We start from the raw sequence: 17,945 nt of genomic DNA, 5'->3' as shown, positions 1-17,945 counted from the left end.
ATGGAATCCTATAAACTGTTCAGGTAAAACCAGAGAAGGGAGAACAAGATGGGAAAGGGGAGAAGCAACAAAAACAAGTGCAACTAATGAAAACAGTACAAACATCGTAGGCATTAATCAAATGTAACAATAATCACTTTAAATATAAATGGTCTAAATACACCAATTCGTCTATAAAACAAAGTAACACTGAGAAAATGTAGTATACTTCAATGGAAGAGGAAAAATTAAAATGAACTCAGGGAAACGTATCTGAACCACTAAACCAGATAAACCTGTTAATAAGGACAGGCCATCAACATTTAACCAAAAGCAAGGGAAAACAAATTTATGAAAAGTAAAAGATCTTTATAAAATGGTGTTGATTATCTCCAGTCTGATATACAGATAATTTAAAAATAGTCCTATTTGCAACATTAAAAAATTAAAAACCATCTGCTGCATAGTAATCACAGGTGGTATAGTTGAGAGGTTAGAAATACTTGATAATGGCAAAACCAGTTTCTTAGCTTATGAAAGCAATGGAAGAAAATACAGAATTTGGAAAACACTCCCAAGAACGCATAAAAAGAATTGCTAAAAAAAAAAAAACAAAAACCTACCTCCTGGTAAAAGATTATTTTGTTTTTATTTTTGTTTCTTACTATAAGCTCATTTTAAAATCGAGATGACTAGAATTTATGACATGGGGAGTTTCACCTCCTTTGTATTTCAAGATTTTCTACTTGTTTCAAAATTTGTTCTAGATTTATTGTGATCTCATGGCCTCTATGAAGTATTTTGGTCCATTTTTCTTGATGTAAATACTTTTCCACATGTCTTATTGTTTGCTTTTTATTTAGCATGCAATTTGAAGGATTTTAAAAGCCAGATAAAATAAAGTCAAGTTAATCAATTCATCCAAGAAATATTTGTTGAATATCTCCTTTATGCCATGTATTCTACTGGGTACTTACATCAGCAAGCACAAGAAAGAAAAACTTTTGTTTTCGTGGAACTACACTGGAGAAAGTTAATACCTTACATGTTACTCAACAGTCTTTTATGTTATTTATAAATATCCTCTTGATAATTATATTAAGTATTTAAAAATATTTTATATAAGGAAACTGAGTCTTAGAGGTCAGTGACTTGTTAACATCACATGGCTAAGAAAAAGCTGGGCCAAGTTTATAACCCAATTTTGCCTTTGACTTTCAGGATAACTTCAGGAAATGGCCTTGTTCTTGTTACAGGAATGATGATGCTATATTTGAATGAAGAATGTTTCTGAAAGCAAACGGGAAAATGACCAAGCACAGCTACCAAGCCCCAGCCTGTGTGTTTAATCTTTTAGGATTTAATGAACATTTGCTGATTGCTGATAAGTCTCCCTTTCTTCCAGTAGAGACATAATCTCTTCCAATTGCTGGGCTTTATATAAGAATCAGAATAGTTCAGGCATTTGGCCCAATATTTGGGAAGGGGCTTTGTTTACAGAGATCCTAACACAAATAATTCAATGTTTATAATGGATCTTAAATCATAGGGAAAATGTCCTTAGGACCAAAATATGAGAATAAAATAAAGGTATAAATTTTCTTATCATAACAGTTCAGATTCTCATCAGAAAACATCTTTTTCTAATAATGCATCATTTTGGAACTATGCAAAATGGATTTTAGAAGAATTATACAACTTGTTATTATAGAAATAAATATATCTCTATTTTTCTATAATTTCCTTCTTTGGGGGAGAATTAGATAATAGTATGTTGATTACACAATGTGATAGACACCAAAAAATAGTAAAAACAAAAATAAACCAAACATTCCCAAAGCAGGTATTGTTTTGTTCTTGATGCAGTTTTTTCTTACATTCTGTTTTGTTTTGTGTGGTTTCCCTTGAATGATTTTTCACTCACATGGACTTAATTTCTTACCATTCTTCAATAACTCCTATTCTGAATTTTCTTCTGAACTCTGAGACCATATTTTTCTACTACTACCTAGACATCTCCACTTGGGTGATGCAGTGGCAATGAAAACTCCAGTAGGACTGGAAGCAACTTAATTAACTTCTCTCAGACCTATGTCTCTCCTTGTATTAACCTAAACCAGTTAATGTCTCCACTAGCTATAGTCCATCTCCCAAGAGAGACATAGAAGCCATTCTTCGCTCCTTGCCCTCTCTAATCACCCATTGTCAGCAGGTTTTGTCAATTCCATTCCTGTAACTCAAGGGTGCCCATTCTGGTACATCTGCAATGCTTTAGTTCATGTACTACTGATCTAATGACCAAACTTTTGAAATATTAACCTCTCATGATTATGATTAACCCAAATAAGTACAACAGTGCAGCTATAAAGAGGCATGCATGCAATTAATGATTCTGATAGTTGGCTATATATAATCTGGATAAGGAGGAATCTGACAGTATAAGTGGGTGGCAGAAATCAAAAGGATGTAAATTCAATGTATTAGATATATTAGAGGGTCAAAAATATTTTAGATGTGACACTAAAGAGATTGAGTTGGAAAGTTAGAAGGCTATGACCAAGGAATGGGATCCTGGAGGAGTTATGGTTATTGGAAATGATAAAGTCTAGGATGTGGCCATGGGAATGATTATAAGGAAGTGAAAAACAAGTTCACTAGAGGAAAGGAAAATGAACTGAGAAGACAGACAACTGGTAGGACCGTCTGAGTTAATACTGAAACTGCCCAGAATTAGGGCAGGAGTAGAGTTGGAGGAAGTGACAGGGAGTCAGGAGTCTGTAAATGAGGGACAATGGGGTCCATGTGTTGAAAACATGAGATCTTTTCCAAATGATGGGGTATATATTGGTGGTGATAATTTCCAAAGGATCCAGCAAATGAGTTTCAGGAGTTGAGAGAAGGTAGGAGAAACAGAAAAAAAGATGCAATATGGCTTTTAGAGTCCAGGAGAGAAAGGATGAATGACTCAGGACTTGGCTTCTTATGGTAACTAGCTAACTATGAATGACTCAGGACTTGGCTTCTTATGGTAACTAACTATGGTAACATCAACATAAATAAAAACCAAGATGAAATCTATTTTTTTATTGTGGTAAAAATATATAACATGAAACCTAACCTCTTAACAAATTTTTAAGTGTTGTATATAATCTTGTTTACTATTGCCCATTGTTGTACAACAGACTTCAAGAACTTTTTCATCTTGCATGGCTGTAGCTCTATACTTCCGCCCTCACCCATTTATTTTTTTAGGAATTTTTTTTATTATTTTACATTAGTCAACATACAGTACTTCATTAGTTTTTGATGTTGTGTTCCATGATTCATTGTTTGCACATAAGACCCAGTGCTCATGGCAAAACTATACCTCTTGAACATCAACTTTCCATTTCGCACTACCCTCTGTCCCTGGTGACCACCATTCTTACTTTCTGCTTCAATAAGTTTGACTACTTGAATTACTACATGATTCCACTTATATGAAGTATTTGCCCTTCTGTGACTGGGTTATTTCACTTAGTATAATGTCCTCAAGTTTCATCCATAGAGTAGCATATGACAGGACTTCCTTCTTTTTAAAAACTGAATCACATTCCAGTGTATGCATGTACCAGACTTTCTTCACCCAGTCATCCATCCATGGACATTTAGATTTTTTCCACCTCTGTTCTATTATGAATTATGGTACAAGAAAGATGGGAATGCAAATGTCTTATTGAGATCCTGATTCCAATTATTTTCAATAAATACCTAGAAGCTGGACTGCTAAATCATATGATAGTTCTATTTTTAACTTTGGGGGTAAGGTCCATATTGTTTTCCTGTTTTCCATAGTGGCTGCACCAACTTATACTCCCACCAACCATACACAAGGGTTCCCACATCCTTGCCAACACCTTTTATTTTCTATTCACGATGTATAATTTATATATTTATGTAACTGTCTAAGATGGCCATCCTTGCAGGTATGAGGTGACACTTCATTGTGGTTTTGATTTGCATTTCCCTCACAATTAGTGATGTTGAGAATCTTTTCCTACATCTTTTGGTCACTTTTTAAATTTTTTTCTAGCTTTATTGAGATAGAATTTATATATAGCATTCTGTAAATTTAAGGTATCGATAGTATTAACTTGACACATGTATATATTGCAAAATTATTACCACTAAAGTCTTAGCTAGCACCTATATCATGTTACATAATTACCATTTCTTTTATGTTGCTAATATTATTTATTTATTTATTTATTTATACATACCTACCTTTTGGCCCCCTTCATCTATTTTTCTTATCCCCCTGCCATGCCTCTAACAGGACCAATCTCTTCTCTGTATTGATGAGCTTGGTTTATTTGTTTGTTTAGATTCTATAAGTAAGAAAGATCTTACAGTATTGTCTTTCTCTGTCTCATTCCACTTAGCATAACACCCTTGAAGTTCACCCATGTTGTAAATTCTAGTCTCTTAGTAGCTTTCAAGTCTATAGTGCAATACTATTATCACTATACTCTACATTAGATTTTGAGAACTTGTTAATCTTATACCTGAAGTTTATACCCTTTGACCAACAACTCCCCATTTCCCACACCTCTAACCCATAGCAACCACATTCCACTCTGTTTCCATGAGTTCTGGATTTTTAGATTGTACATATAAATGATATCATACAGTATTTGTCTTTCTCTGACTTACTGAGAATAATGCCCTCAAGTTCCACCCATGTTGTTGCAAATGGCAAGATTTCCATCTTTCTGATGGCTGAATGATATTCCATTATAAGTGCAACATATATATAACAAGTATACAACATAAATATAAATATATCACATATGAAACATATATAACATATAAAATTAATATATGTAACATATATAAAAATATTTATATATTAAACATCTTAATCCATTCATCTATTGACAAACCCACGGTATTTCCATATCTTGGCTATTGTGAATAATGTTGCAATAAACATGGGAGTTCAGATATCTCTTCAAGATCAGAATTTCCAGATACATACCCAGAAATAGAATTGCTGGGTCATATGATAGTTCTACTTTAATTTTTGAGGAACCTCCATATTGTTTCCCACAATGGCTATACTAACTCACATTCTCACCAATAGCACACAAAAGTTACCTTTTCACCATATTCTCACCAGCATTTGTTAACTGTTGTCCTTTTGATACTAGCCATTCTAACAAGTGTGATGTGGTATCTCATTGTGGTTTTGATTTGCATTTTCCAGATGACTATCATATTAAGCATCTTTTCATGTACCTGTTGGCCATTTGTATGTCTCCTTTGGAAAATGTTTACTCAGGTCATTTGGTCATTTTAAAATTGGATTTTTTAATTTTTGCTTTTTGTTTGTTATTGAGTTATATGAATTACTTATATATTTTGGATATTAACCCCTCATGAGATATATGACTTGCAAATATTTTCTCCCATTCTACAGGTTTCCTTTCATTTTTTTGTTTCTTTAGCTGTGCAGAAGATTTTTAGTTTGATGTAGTCCTACTTTTCTATTTTTGCTTCTGATGCCTGTGCTTTTGGTGTCACATACAAAAGAATCTTTGCCAAGACCAATGTTATGAAGTTTTTCTCCTGTGCTTTCTTCCAGGAGTTTTATAGTTTCATGTCTTCTATTTAAATCTTTAATCAATTTTGAGTTTATTTTCATGTGTGATATAAGATAAGGGTCTAATTTTATTCTTTTGCACATGGATATCCAGTTTCCCGACACCTTTAATTGAAGAGAAGGCAGGATGAAATTTAACCATGATAATCACAATGCAGGAAGAGGTGACAAGCCTGTAGGAAAGGCACTGAGGCAAGGGGCCTTGCCAGGAGCAGGTGGAATTCTGGGGCACCCACTTGATCGCTGATGATGGATAGACAGAGTCCTGCAGAGGTGTTATCACTCTTAGCACATAAGCTCCCTCTTGACCTCTGCTGCAAAAAGCCTCAGAGCCAGCAGTATGGCACTCTCATTGTGAGTCCATGAGCACTTTGTTGGCTTCTGCCCTTGGTTTCTGCAAAGGAGTGGTGTTAATACAAGGACATGGAGTTCTTCTTGACTTCTGGTAAAAGAAAACTCTGATTAAAATAGCTTCCACAGGGGCGCCTGGGTGGCTCAGTGGGTAAAAGCCTCTGCCTTCAGCTCAGGTCATGATCCCAGGGTCCTGGGATCGAGCCCCGCATCGGGCTCTCTGCTCAGCGGGGAGCCTGCTTCCACCCCCCTCTCTCTCTGCCTGCCTCTCTGCCTACTTGTGATCTCTGTCTGTCAAATAAATAAATAAAATCTTTAAAAAAAATTATAAAAAAAAATAGCTTCCACATCTTCAATGTCAACTATATTTCGATATTAATTAAATTAATAACTTCCGATTCCTACCCACATGCCAGTTTGTTTTTTATTCTATTTTCAAAACAGATTCTTCAATGTAGTTTACAGAATAGAGTGATTCTCTCCCCCTTATACTCCTAGACAACTCTACTGCTAATAACATACATCACAGTGTTGGTTTTTAATAAATTTACCCCTCTGGCATGTTTTTCTGAAAAGCTACATATTCAAATAGCTATCACATAGGCAGCATGTAGTAAATAGTAAAATGAATGAGTAGAGAGAATTTTTAAAAAACGAATACTTAATGGGATAATTGAGAAAAGGACTCTGGGAGGTAGCTGTTAGTCTGGGCTTTGAAGTATATTAGGTTTGGGTTCACAGAGGATAGCATGGATATAGGTAAAGAGGAAAACAGGAGGGTCTTAGGGAAATCACTGCATTAGTCATCTTTTCTGGAGCATAGGTCACTTGAATCAAGGTTGTCATGGATGTGGCTAGAAAGATAACTTGAAGCCTGTTCATAGGGGATCTTTCCTGTAAGTCTAAAGAATTTGCGCTATATTTTGTAAGTGCAAAGGAGCAAATAACAGCTTTTGCAATAGGAAATGACATGTCAAATATGCTGTCCTTTTCAAGGGGAATAACACCCATTTGATACTGATCTTTTTTGTTATTGTTGTTCTATTTGTATATATTCTCTCTCTGTTTGTGGCTTATTTATGTTTTTTTTTTTCTTTTTTAACACTTCATATCCCTGGATCCTTTTTAAACTTCACATATTGTCAGTTCTTTGTGGAATATGACAAGATATACATGCATAGTATATATTAGAGTCCTTTGGGAAACAAGACACTCTAACGTTTGCTTTTGGTTAACCTCAGCTCTTGAGACATAGAAATCTGTTACCTTCCACTATAACAGCAAGCATTTCAGCATGTCCTACAACAGAGCATTAAAGTGCAATAGTGTCAAATGGTTATAATGTATGCAGATCGGGAATAATAACATTGGCCTATCCCTAGACATAAGCTCTCTCCATCCGTATCAGTCTGGTAGCTGCTTGAGATAATCGATTTTCTACAAACAAGGCATGAAAGTGCTCCCACTTCCTTTGAAAGGACAGCACACCCAGGATGTTTTTCACTCTTATTGATTTTAAATCACATTTGGTGACTGACTTTGAATCGTCAACTGGGTTTCCCTGGAGTTAAAGTGCCAGAAAGATTTAATTAGAGAGCTGTAGTCTAGATAAAAGATATCATATCATTGACTTAAAATCTGAACTGAGCTTTTCTTTAGATGCTGATGGGTGAAAAAACTCTATGTTTTAGTTTTTTTCTAAAATGTTTTCTGAGGTCGTACAGGCTTCTTGAGGTCAGGGACTCCACCTTATGCATCTCCATATTTGCAAAGCTTAGCAGAGGCCCTGGTATTAAGTGGTTACTCTGGAAGAATTTTCAGTTCATTTGACTGAAAGGTCCTTTACTCTTTCAAAAATTTTTCTTCAAAATGAAAGTTAACATCAAATTAAATATTCCACATTCTAAAACAATTTATAAAATGTCTGTCTAAAAGCATATAAATATCTTTAAGGCTTAATAAGAGCAGGAAGTATCTTGCTATGTTAAGCAATTAGAATGTGAAACTGGAAAGAGTTTCTGGTGTCACCAGGGAATGATTTCAGCAATGTGTGTGGTTCTTACCACACTGTTATAGTTTTCATCCATAATGTAGACACTGCATAGAATTTACGGAGCTGTGTGAAAATGTCTCTGGTAGAGATCCCCACGCACAGAATGATGGGATTGTAAAGTTTGCATGCATGTGATTAGTTACTGTTGGATTATTCTCGATAATTGCTGTACCAGTCCACACGCCTTCCTACCAACAGTGCAATGTCCCAACAACTCAACCAGGGCTTGGTAGTATCCAACTTTCTCGTTTTTGCCAGTCTAATAATAAGTGCACTGTTATTTCATTTTCACATCAATTTATGGAAGTATTTGAGATGCCCTAGTTTACACACAGGAAAGCTGAGGCACAAAAAGATGAAGCCTTTTTGTCCGGGTGACCTCTTCAAAGAATTTCTTTCTCTGGGGAATTGTGTTACACAGAATACTGCTCAGCTCTCTGTAATTAATAGCCTATAAGTTCTGGACTCATGCAATTGTCATTCTTCTAATATTCTTAAGATTCCCCATCAATTCCAGGATGGAACTTGCAAAATGACTTGTACCAAAACAACCAAGTGGAGTTCTCCACTCAGCAGAGAGGGGGGTAAAAAAAAAACTGGCTTTAAAACCGAGTATTCACACATACGTTGACTGTTTGATGGTAGGCAAATAACATCTATGCAGCTCAATTGATCTTTCTGCAAAATAAGGACAATAAAATCCAAGTCACACAGAATGTAGCAGGATTAGATGGGTAATCATAAATTAAAACTACCGGGTGCCTGGGTGGCTCAGTGGGTTAAACTGCTGCCTTCAGCTCAGGTCATGATCTCAGTGTCCTGGGATCGAGTCCCGCATCGGGCTCTCTGCTCAGCGGGGAGCATTCTTCCCTTCCTCTCTCTCTGCCTGCCTCTCTGCCTACTTGTGATCTCTGTCTGTCAAATAAATAAATAAAATCTTTAAAAAAAATTAAAAAAAATAAATTAAAACTACCCTAGCACAAATCGCATCTGACATATTGTAAACAGTAAATAAGTGGTTTATGTTTGTTATTATCTTTTTAAAGATTTTATTTATTTGAGCAAGAGACAGAGCAAGAGAGCAAGCGAGTGAGAGAGAGAGAGAGCATGAGCAGGGGGTAGGGACCGAGGGAGGGGGAGAAGCAGACTCCCCAACAAGCCCAACAGGGAGCTCGATCCCAGGACCCTGGGATCGTGAGCTGAGCCAAATGCAGACAGTTAACCAACTTAGCATGCAGGTGCCCATGTTTGTTATTATCTCAATACCTTCAAGATAGTATCAGCACAATAAGTTTATTTTCCTGAAATAAATATGCATTAATTTTAATATATGTAAGAATATTTATTATAAAAGTCTAAATAAATACAAACATGTATAATTTTTTAAAAAATCATAGGACACCTGGGTGGCTCAGTTGGTTAAGCGTCTGTCTTCTGCTCAAGCCATGATTCCAAGGTCCTGGGATCCAGTACCCACCCCCCACCCTGCATCAGCTCCCTGCTCAGTGGGAAGTCTGCTTCTCCCTCCTCCCTCTCCCTCTGCCCCTTCCCCCGCTTGCACGCACTCTGTCTCTCTCTCTTTCTTTCTCAAATAAACAAATCTTTAAAAAATTTTAAATTAAAAAAATCAGATCATTTCCTAATCACATTTCTCAGAGGTAACCATAGTTCTTAAAGATCTCTTTCTTTGCATATGCATATAAATGTATTATTAACAGAAATAGGAATATAATACATATATTTTCTGTGACTTGACTTTTTCCTCATCTATTTCCATCTTCATTTAATAGCCTTGTGTTCTATGACATGGCTATACCCAGAGGTACACTAGTATATCTAATAACTGGTTCTCCGGAATAAAAAGGCCCTTTTTTGTACCATTTTCCCCTTTTCTGTGTGATAGAGACTTCTGTGTTATAAATTAGCTGAATTCAAGCAAAGTAGTATGACAGGATTCCAGCACACCACTGGCTGTACCATCATTTTTTTTTTTAAAGTGAGGTTTCTTATAAGCAACTTCTAAACAAAAGAGAGAGATTATCTTAGGATAGACCAAAATGATTATGGCGTGAAATAGTAAAAGGATTTCTTTTTGAAAATTAAAGCAAGTATATGAATAACAAGTCTATATTTTCTCAAAAACAGTCTTTATAAAATGGTACAAGAAATATAAAATATAAAACCATATGGTTTTGACAAGCACATTACAAATACAATATCAACATAAGTTTATGAAAAACTTAAGTATGTACACATATACACACATTCAGCTGAAGATTCCAAGTTGTATTTAGATAAATACTGGTTAGATATAAAGTTGACCATGAGAATTCTTATCAGTAGGCAATGGGATTATTGTTTATTTTCATTTTTCTTTAAGCTTCTGTATTTTAGAGGCACCTGGGTGGCTCAGTGGGTTAAAGCCTCTGCCTTCGGCTCAGGTCATGATCCCAGGGTCCTGGGATCGAGTCCCACATCAGCCTCTCTGCTCAGCAGGGAGTCTGCTTCCCCCTCTCTCTCTGCCTGCCTCTCTGTCTACTTGTGATCTCTCTCTCTCTCTGTGTCAAATAAATAAATAAAATCTTTAAAAAAAAAAGCTTCTGTATTTTAAAAATATTTTACAAAAAGCTCATTATGTTTATAATTTATAATGCAGGTTTAAAATTAAAATTCCACTTTTATGATCAGTTTCTGTAGTCCCCAAATACCCTACTTTTAGAAAGTGTTAGAAATATAAGGCAAGCAAAGTCTTGTAAGTACTGAATCTATGTAAATTGTCACTGAAATCATGCATAATTATTAGGCACTGAATGTCAAAATGTCCGTTGTTTAAATTTGCTAGTATTTAGAACTTGTTTAGCTCCTAGTTTAGCATCACTACTCCTTATACAGTAATAAAGCATAGTTTCAAATAAATGTAATTGAATTACATATACATGTACTAAAAATATTAAATAAAATTGGTAATATTCAGAGTCAGCTAATATTCACTGAGTCATTTTACTAAATGTGTAATTTGCCCTTAAACAGTAAGTACTGAGTAAATGTTAGCTTCCAATTGTGTTATTACATCATTTATTTCAAACTCTAGGCATACCTGTAGTCAATGTCCCAGTAGTAAATAGGAACAATTCGAAGTTATTCAGACAGGAAAAGTGTTTTGTTTTGTTTTGTTACAGTAAATTAGTTCTTTTCAAAACCATTACAAGGGATAGGAGAAAAAATTCTGAGAAAAATGAAGTAGCAAGAACTTCTTCACCTTCCTGCTTGTAACAACTAATAAAAACAAAGTATATTGACCAAACGCTTTCAAGACATGGGACATTAACTAATTAGGGATGGTGATATCCATGACACAGGATACAAACAAGGTGAGGCTTAGGAGCACCCAGCTTATGGCCTGGAGTGAGTTTCCAGGTTGTGGTACAGAAGCAAGAAACCTGATGAGAGCCTGGCGGTAACGCCAAGGTGAAGGGACAGAGCTGGGCCTCCAGGTAGATCAGGGTGGCTGGAGTTCAGGGGGCAGAATGCCAGAGGGGAATGAGATGAGGGGGTGGAGAATGGGAGAAGGAGAGAGAGAGAATTCAAGGATCTACAGATGCCACTGCACCCCACCCCCGGGGTACTCAGCCTACTACTGATTGCAAATGTGTGTGAGGACACTTCCCTAGACCGAGGGAAGAGCTACCCAAGAGGTTTGGGAGGAACAATCCCCGGGACTCAAACAGGAGGGAGGATAGTGTGCAGAGGATTCAATAGTATACAGGGTAGCGTACAAAGAGGGGTTTGCAGCAGAGGCGGGACAAAACTATCCCTAGACTAAATATTACTCTCATCCCACCTAACGAAGCTTACATTACCCAAAAGTATTGCGGCTTCCTAGCAGCTCATTAAGCAAATTAATCCAGCGTGACTTTACCTTGACAGTCTTTGTGAAACCATCATGTACTTAGACTCTTCCGTTGAAATGAGGGATGTGTGTATTATGTACAGGACCTCTGGGATCATAGACTGAGAGTGCTTTGGAATTCATCGCAAAACAGTTCCAAACCATTAGGAACTTTCTATAGATCAGTGGTAACTTCCAGCCTGTGTTGGGGCCAACAGTACAACAGCACGTTCTCCATATGAACTCTACGGCAAAAGACAATGATTTTTTTAAAAAGGATAAATACTAAAAATGTGCTATTTTGAATATTACAGAGACTTTTTTGCATTTTTATTGCAGTGAAATGTACATAAAGTAAATGTACGTAAAGTAAAATTCCCCCTTTTAGCCATTTCTAAGTGTGTAGTTCAGTAGCATTAAGTTCATTCACAATGCAGCTATCACTGGTAGTCATTTCCAGAACTTTTTCAAACAGAAGCTCTGTAACCATTGGTACCCAGAGTACGAAGAACTCCCCACTCCACCCTCCCCCGAAACCCTCAGTAATTTCTATTCTATTTTCTGTATCTATGAATTTGCCTCCTCCAGTTACCACTTTAAGGAGAATTATACAGTATTTGTCCTTTTGCGTCTGGCTTCTCTCACTTGACATAACGTTTTCAAGGTTTATCCATGTTGTAGCATGGATCAGGACTTCATTCCTTCTATGGCTGATGGACACTTGTGCTGTTTTCACCTTTTAGCTATTGTGAATACTGTTGCTATGAACACTGGCATACAAGTATTTGTTTGCCTACCTCTTTTCAATTGGGGAGGGGGGGTAGGTACTTAGGAGAGGAATTGCCAGATCGTATGGTAATTCTATGTTTACTTTTTAAGGAACCACCAAACTGTTTTCCACGTCCATATCAACACTTGTTAGTTTCAATTTTTTTCCACAGTAGCCCTCCTGGTAGGAAGTTGTATCTCATGATTTTGATTTGCATTTCTCTAATGTTTAATGATGTTGAGCATCTTTTCATGTACCTATTGGCCATTTGTATAACTTCTTTGGAGAAATATATACAAAAATCCTTTGGCCATTTTGGATCAAGTTTAGTTTTTTATTTAGTTGTAGAATAAACTTATGCCTCTGAAACCTAAATCACAAAAATGTTTAGAATTTGAACTAGCAAAAGGCTCTATTGAGGAAGACTGTTTTACCACTGTAATTAATTTAGAAATGCTGAGGTGTGGTGATAATTAAAAGATCAGCTTTTATTGGGTTTTATAGTTGTATTAAAACTTTGCAGACAAAGATCCTTTTTATCACCTGCCCTGGGAGTGGACTACTCCCATTCCCTACCCCCAGTTTCTTAGTGAGAAAAGAGCCTAATCAGTATTGGTAGGTGACCAGGACATGATTTCTTTGCTTTGTCTTTTTTTTTTTTCTTTTTTGAAACTATCATAGTCACAGTCACCGTCCACACATCAAACCCTCTTCCCGTCTGGGTTGTGGCAATCTAGACCCTAATGTTGTTCTCTACCCCAAACAAATGCAGTAACAGCACATCCATATATTACTTGCCCCTGTGAGAGGGGGGCAATTTATCTTCAGGAGGGGAATTTATCTTCAGTGCTCAGTTCTGAAGCTCAGTCCTTATCCCTAATGTCTGGCTAACAGTGGACCTGAGGGTCTGGTCCCCAACCATTCAGGACACCACTTCCCTCCCTTCTCACACACCTGCCTTGGCTCCTGCTTCCTTCCCCACCAATGAAGAATTCACAGAAACACACAGGATTTCATCTTTTTGCAACTTGATTTTTATTTTAATCATAGCCATCAGTTTGCCCTGTTGGTATGAGATTCAGCTTCTATGTGGTTGGCCATTTCCCAGAAAGCAGGCCTCTGGAGATGCAACAAATATTTCTTTCCTTTTTTTTTTTTAAGATTTATTGATTTATTTGAGAGAGAGAGAGAGAGAGAAGAGAGGGAGGGACAGAGGGAGAGTGTGAGTGAGAGAAGCAAACTCCCCACTGAGGACAAAGCCTGCCCAGGGCCCTGATCTCAAGACCCTAAGATCATGACCTGAGCTGAAACCCAGACTCTGAAGCGTAACCGACTGAGCCACCCTGGTGCCCCTCAACAGGTATTTCTGAGGTCTTTGGCCTTTTTTATTCAGTTACTGGCTGCACAAGTTATATGAAGTGGTGGCCTTCTCCAGGGTCTCTTGTTCTGGGAGCTTTGATCTTGTCTCTTATTTTGATTTCTTCTCCTACTTTGATGTCATTTCTATTCAGCATATGGTGACAGTTGCATATTGGCTTTACGCTCTTTTCAACTTTTTTGAATGAATGGTAGATGTCTCAGACTGCTTTTCTCGGGTTCCCTTGAAGGATATTTTGGTCTTCCTGGTTGTTCTTGGTGTCTGGATGGCAAGAGAGTGAGGCCAGGGCATTAGTTTGGAGAAAGTGCATGAGGACTAAATGGGAAGGGGGGGGCTTCATAAAAAAGGATGGAGACCGATGAGGGGCTTTGTGCCAGGCAGGGATAGGGTAAAGGACTTGGGAGACAAAGAGGAAGTCATCTCACCTTGACACCATCTCACATTTGACACCATCTCTGGACCTCGCTTGACAGAGGGTCTTTCTCATCTTCCTCCCTTTGGTGCTTGGGGTTGGTTGTATTATAACTATCCCAGACCCCTGTGTTTTCCTGGTTACCTTAGTCATGATGAAGGCAAGAACCAGCCTAACCCAGAGCCTCTGATCTGCCTATATGTACTGTCCCCAGGGAGACACGTTCTTCAGTTTGATTGATCAGCTAAGCACTACCCAGCCAGTGGTGGTTTGGGCATATTAGACGTCACTGAGCACCTCTTTGGACATCAATATAGCATGGCAGATACTGGGGAAGGCATGATATGGCTTTGAAATCACCAAGTACCACTCTTAACACCTCTGTGGGTGTGATTCTGGGGAGGCTAAGGTTCTCTGGTTGGACGAAAGGGGTTTTCTTTAACCCTTTAGAGAGCATTCTCACACTGACCTATTAACCTTCCTCATCACTCCTCATTCACTTCTGGAGGCTCACAAAGCAAGGAGAGGGTATTTTCTCCAAGTCATTCCCCATGGCCACCACTATTCCATGATTCATTGTCTTCTCTCTCACCCTTCACCATTACCTAGTACTTTGTATCTCTTACCTAAGACCCCTCCAGGCTAATGTGGCCATTTTTAAGTCTTCATGGCATTGTGGATCATTCTACTTCTCTCCTATTAGAATAGATACAATTAAAAAACAGTTACAGACATTGGTGAAGACGCAAAGCAACTAGAAATCATAGACAATGGTACGATCACTATAAAATAGTGCAATCACTTTGGAAAACTGGTAGTTTCTACAAAAGTTGAACAAACCTCCCTGTGATCCAGCCATTGCTCTCTTTTTTTTAACATTTCTGATCTTATTTATTTGTTACTCTAGAAAATCTCATTTTTGACTAGACTCAGACTTAGAGATAGAAGCTCTCAGAGAGGACTGCCTCCATCTCTTGGCAATTTGTTGCTGGTATTTTTCTTGGGCTTCCTTCATTCTGTTGGCCAAAAGTTTAGTATAGTCTGCAGCCTCTTCCTTATTTTTCTTAGTGTGTTGTTTCTTCAGAGCAGTACACAGATGTTTGTGTTGGAGGACATGTGGAGTAACAAGGTGCTGAATCTTAAGTGCTTTAGTTCTAGGTTTCTGACCTTCTTTGTTTAGGACATTTCTCACAACATACTCATGGACATCATCTTCTTTAGAGAGATTGAAACATTTGCACATTCTGCTAGCTCTTTTGGGCCCCAGGTGATGAGACACAGTAGTATCCATGAGTCCAGGAATATCCTTCTCCACCCCCCCTTTTTTTTTACAATGACCAAATTGAAAACACTGACATCCGTAGAGCAACCCCAGACTTTCTTTCTCTAGTCCTACTTGGTCTGTAGTAGGAATGCCCATTAGCAACAGCCAGACACGGCCATGGGTCAAGACACCCCGATTCCTGTAGGAGGCTTGCTTGTCATGGCCACCACAGATTCAGACCATTCAGATCATGGAACCTTCCATTTTTCCTGGAGCATCAATAGCAACTTCTGTAGCCGTACATTTCTCAAATAAGATACAAAGTTTATGTTCATCGTCCACTTTAGTGAGTTTCTGGCAGCTAGGAGCTGGCAAAGAGTGTTCAGCTTTGTCCTAAGAGCCCGCTGCCTTTGAAGTGCCACGAAAAAGAGCCAGCCACTGCGATCTTAAATTATTTATTCAAGGGCAATGAAAACATGTCTCTACAAAGACTTGTAGGAAGGTTCCTAGTAGATTTATTTGTAATAACTGAAACTGGAAACAAAATGAGTGCAAATGTCCATCGATGGGTTGTGTGGGTGAATAAGGTGTTTTCATAGAATGCAATGCCATTCAGTAATACAGAGTAATGAAATCTGATATGTGCAGCAACATTGATGAATCTCAAAAAAACATTGAGTGAAAGAAGCCACACAAAACAGAGTACATGCTGTAAGATTCCATTTGTATATAAAACTTAAAAATGTAAACTAATCTATAGTGACAGAAAGCAGATCATTAGCTGCCTGGGGCTGGGGGACAAAGAGGAGGGAGAGGGTTAATTAGATCAATTATAGCTCAATAGATGTGTTAGAACATCAATAAGCAAGCAAACTACAAAGCCCTGGCAGGAATAAGGCAGGGACAGGCAAGCAGTGGCCTAGAGAGATGATGCTGCCCAGGGTTAGGGATCTGCAGGAAGTCACTACCAACCTCACAGATCACCTTCAGCCTCAAAGCCGCTTAAGTGGCTGGGAGACGCAGAGCGTGCAATGAAAAAACACCCTCTGTTTGAAATCGCAACACGATCACAAATTTGATCCCAGAGTCTGCTTGCCACTTGCAGAAGAAGTGGCAAAGGTACCTGTGCTTCTCATTTGTGCCCCAAAGCTCATGCCAGTGCATGTTAGTATGGCATCTAAGACGCTGTGGAACTCAGCTGGGAGATCCCAAGTTTGCATCCTGTGCAATGGAGGGGATGCTACAGGACAGAACATAAAAGGGTCCTGAATGCCAACAGAGAGGCAGCAGACCACGCATAGGATTGGGAAGCCCGATGCAATATATAGGGTTCTCTATCAGAAGCAACTTTTTGAAGAACTGCTCAGGCAAAGCAAGGGAACCAGTGTAACATTTCCTTCCGCACTTGCTGTTTAGCTTTGGAAAGCCAAAGTCATCTGCTTATAGCTGACTGTGTAATTTCTCACACAAGCTAGGAGACCTCTTTTAAAGTGAAATTGAGGGTATTAATGATCACACCTGGATAAACAAGAGTGACCTAGGCTTGTGCTGGGCAAACACGGACCAGTCGTCCAGCAATCTAAATGAGAAGAGTCCTTTGGATCAATTAGTTTGTGATACGGGATTCAGCGCTCTCCAAGTCACAGTTTGACAGATGGTCATGAAACAACTCTGGGGTTCTCTAATTGCAGTGAGGCTTGGGAAAAATTGTTTCACCTAAATTATCATGTTGAGTCTGTGGTGAGGCCTAAGAGGTTGTTGCTTTGAGGAAATGTGAGCCTCAAATATAAGAATATAACTGATGCGAAGCTGCCTAATACTTTTGAGGCAACAAACTACAGAATGAATCAGAGAAGGGAAGTTCACATCAAGGCTCTGGGCGGAAATGTAGAGATGGTCCTCAGGCAAGAGATCAAACTTAGAGATTTATTTAAGCACTCTGCTTGCGTCATCTCGGTCCATTCTCTTAACAAATCTGTCACTCCAGTAGTATTAACCCAATTTTGTAAGTGAGAGAAATGCAGACTAAAGAGCTAAAGCATCCTGTTCAAGTTCACACAGCTAGTGGTGAGTCAGGAATTGAACATAATTCTCTTTGACGCCAAGCTTAGTGTTTGTTCCACTAAAGGCCATCCTGTCCTTAGTAGTCATTTACCACTAATGGCTCTCACTGCCCAGAATACAGAGAGAAAACAGAGAATGGACCTAT

The 17,945-nt window shown here is 38.1% G+C and overlaps 1 pseudogene; it reads right to left on the bottom strand.

The window, feature by feature from the left end:
* Nucleotides 1–15,385: 15,385 nt before the first annotated feature.
* The window catches only part of LOC116859507, an 85,380-nt pseudogene continuing 82,820 nt past the window's right edge, over nt 15,386–17,945 (bottom strand).

This window comes from Lontra canadensis, unplaced genomic scaffold (assembly GCF_010015895.1).
Source record: "Lontra canadensis isolate GAN:19392208 unplaced genomic scaffold, GSC_riverotter_1.0 scaffold157, whole genome shotgun sequence".
NCBI classification, from domain to species: Eukaryota; Metazoa; Chordata; class Mammalia; order Carnivora; family Mustelidae; genus Lontra; species Lontra canadensis.
The sequence above is the reverse complement of the archived record's forward strand: the minus strand, read 5'-3'. Positions and strand labels throughout refer to the sequence as shown.